Here is a 3,826-nt window from a genome sequence, read left to right on the forward strand (position 1 = left end):
CTCCTGATACTCTTAAACAACAGCAAGTGGTGTTGTTTGTATAAAGCATAGTGGAAATTTTTCTTAAACTAACTTCTGTGGTGCCCTGTTGGCATTAACACTACCATTGTACCCTGCTGTATAATAAACATTCTTACACATTTATCACATGTTGATAAAATGTTAGCCCTTAACCACTTTTTATATGTTTTAAATTTTTGAAATTCAAGTGTACCTTCCATAACATACAATAAACACTAGACTGTATTATCTGTAGGTGAATTATTTTTAATATAAATGTTATCCTAGTATTTTAAGCTTAAACTGTGCTGTTGTGCATTGATTTACATCTCACAGTTCATTAAATATCAATCCTTAGAGCTTTTATGTGAAGACTTCTTTTAATCCTTCACCTTTTGGCTTCTGCAATAGTGAATCTTGTAAAAAGTTGGAAGAAGGAATTAAAAACAATGTAAAGAGTGTCAGTTTAGTGCCATTATCCTTTAAATCTTAATTTTACGTACTAAATCAAGAAAAGCATTTATATAGTACATAGCGATGCCAGTTGTACCCACAGAAATAAGCGTGTTGTTAAAGCATAAAACTTGAAATAACCGTAAAACAGGGGAGTGTTGCTAAAACCGTAACATCAGGCATTGCTGAGACAGATGTATAATGGACCTTTTTTATCAATCGTGTAAATTGGCATGCAGAATAGCACTGGCTCATTTAGCCTGAAAGCTGACCAGATGGTTGTGCTCTTTAATCCACAGCGTATAAAAGCTATGTGTTTCTCAACAGGCTCTGGATGTTGTATAGAGCCCCTGTTCTTGATGCAACTTACGTGCATGCTGGTAACTTTTGCTATTATGAAAGAGCTGTTGTGTGCTCAGTTACAATAGCTTCCTTTGTCCTGAGGAAAAGAAGTACTGGAATAAAATTGTCCTAAGGAAGTAAGACAGTACATCTATATTTTTCCTAATTAAGCATTTTATGTTATAACCATGGAACTGTTTTTAAATTGACAATTTAGTGCCGTAATGAATAAGTTTCTTCATAAAAAAGTTAGGTTGAATGCGAGACCTAAGAGTTCTATTCTGTAATATTTCTAATCTAAGATGTTCAGATGTCTTGATTTTAATTAAGATTTTGATTGTAATGTAGCCTTTTGCGGGAAAATGTCTATTTTCAGGACTGACTCTTAAAAAACTCAAGTTTAAGAAATAACTTTTTTGTGTCTTTTATCTTTTTAGGAACATAGCAATTGTATTTGGTCATTTACCTCAGATCCCTGTCAACTTTCCACTGTCTGAGGTGTCCCTGAACTAAGCCTAGAAAACAGGTAGTCTCTGGCAAATGAGTACCATATCTCTCTGCAAGAAGCTGCTTCTGATGTGGTCTCAGGTTAGATTGTCACAAACCTTTTAGGCTCAGTTTCTGTGGGAGCCCTTACACAGTTGTGCTGTGCTGTCTGGCAAACAGATGCCTGAAATGATGCCTTTTCAACTACCCTTCCTGTATGAGCAAGCTCCGAACCAAACCAAAGAAGGGGGAAACTGGGAGAGAATTACATGCACCCAACCATGTATTGGTTGGGTTTTGGAGGTCTTTTTGGCGAGAGTGGGAGGGTGTCCTCGCTTTGTTCTTGCTTGCTGTATTTCTGTTATTTCTGGTTTCAGCTGAGCTACTGCAAAGCTGATTAGGACTTCAGCCTAAAAAAGTTGTGGAAAGCGGAGCATATTAAGTACAGTCCTCAAGGTGACCTGTGTCCATGCGATACACAAGCTGTAATAAGCCTGTCAAACCAAGGTTGCTCTGGGAAGAAGGTTAAGAAGTAATTCTTCCTCTGGAGCTGGCAGCACTGTGTCCACAATTTAGTAAGTTCAACTGTTGAGACTGTATATTGAGTCATCTCAAGTGACCTTTTGTGCATTTCCAGCTGGGCTGGTCCCATATGGAGTCAGTTTGGATCAAATGTCAGATTCGCAGTGGAGGACTGCCTCACTTGAGAGAGAACATGCAGAAAACTGCTTTTATAGTTTAAAATGATGTCTTCATGAGGACAAAAGATTGCCACTGAAAACAAGGGCTACTGGTAAACCTTTTTTGCTGTAGCAATTCGTTTTTTCCTACATAGGAAAAGGAATTTTTTGGAAACCAAACCGGTACTTGAAGTATTATACCAGTTTTGTTGCACTGGAGAATGGCATTCTCCCCAGAAAATGATGAAATGAGGCTGGTGATTTGAGGAAAGATATGAGCTGCCTTCAGCAGGTCATCATGGGCTTGCATGACTTCAGAGCTTATTCATTCCAGATTCTGACCATAAAGGCTACAGGGGGACCTTACTGCAGTCTTCCAGTTCCTGAAGGGGGCCTACAGGAAAGCTGTGGAGGGGATTTTTACAAGGGCAGGTAGTGATAGAATGAGGCGGAATGGTTTTAAACTGGAAGAGGGGAGATTTAGACTGGATATTAGGAATAAATTCTTTACTGTGAGGTGGTGAGACACTGGCCCAGGTTGCCCAGGAAGCTGTGGATGCCCCCTCCCTGGCAGTGTTCAAGGCCAGGTTGGATGGGGCTTTGGGCAACCTGGTCTGGTGGGAGGTGTCCCTGCCCATGGCAGGGGTTGGACTGGATGAGCTTTAAGGTCCCTTCCAACCTAAACCATTCTATGATTCTCTGAAATATGCCTTGCCTCTAAACTGTTCATTTGCCAAAAGTTTTCCTGGTCCTGAGATTCAGCATTGTGATTCATACTAAAGAGTTGACTCTCAGGTACTTACCAGTAGCTATTATAAATCTGTAAGTTTGGGTCTGTCTGAACTAATGCTGTAACATTTTTAGGTGAATTGCTTCATCAAGTTGAACTAAACTCAAAGCTAAATTTATAGGTGTAGCCAAATACCCTGTTGAATCAGTAAGAGTTTTTGTAGACATAGGCTTCAAATTGTTTTCGCATTCAAATTCAAGTATCTTTTAACTCTGTAGCACATTTTGGATACTATAGAAGTAATTTATTGTAGTTGTTTTCACTGCTAAATTTGGCTGATAATTTAAGGACTGAATGAATACAAGGAAACTGCTTTAATTTCAGCCCGTGGAGCTAGCCCTGAAGCACTGACATGGCGGCTGTGCAAAGCAAGGTACTTCAAATGACAGCTACACGTGTGTGATCTGATCTCATGGATGAGGACCACTGTGTTCAGGATTGTCAAATAACCGGTTTTTAGAAACACTGAAGTTCTGTCTGTTTGGTTTGGTTTGGTTTTTTTCCTTGAAGTACAATTTTTTAAATTATTTTTGTGATAAATATTCCCCTGAAATGACCTTGTATGCTTTTGCTGTTTGTCATGTTGTAAAGTCTGTAAATATTTGTACTAACACATAACAAAATCAAAATAGCCCCTGACCTGTGTCCAAAACCATTTCTAGTGTGCTATTAGTCATGCTGGTTTTAGTACTACTAGGTCAGAATGACCTGCTCACTGGATATGGTGTCAGTGTGTCTTACACAATTCTGTAATAGAACATGTTGGTATTAAAATCGGAATGAAAAGCATATGTTGAGCTTAGCGTAAAGCAAGAGGATTTGAGTAGTTTCTTGTGTAGACTTTCAGGCTGTTGCCTTGTTCACTATAATAGTAATTTTAAAAAGTACCTTCTCACAAATAAGGTAAAAAGTTGTACTGCCACCTGTATAGATGTGAGCTGCAAAGCTATTACAGATGAATGTTTAAAACCCTGATGCTAGTAAATCCAGTTCACTGTCCATTAACAACATGATTCCATATCTTGTCAGTACTCACTCCAGGTTGTGACTGGAAGCTGGGGAAGGCGTTATCACA

The sequence above is a fragment of the Mesitornis unicolor genome, unplaced genomic scaffold, assembly GCF_000695765.1.
Source record: "Mesitornis unicolor isolate BGI_N332 unplaced genomic scaffold, ASM69576v1 scaffold16938, whole genome shotgun sequence".
In the NCBI taxonomy this organism is placed as follows: Eukaryota; Metazoa; Chordata; class Aves; order Mesitornithiformes; family Mesitornithidae; genus Mesitornis; species Mesitornis unicolor.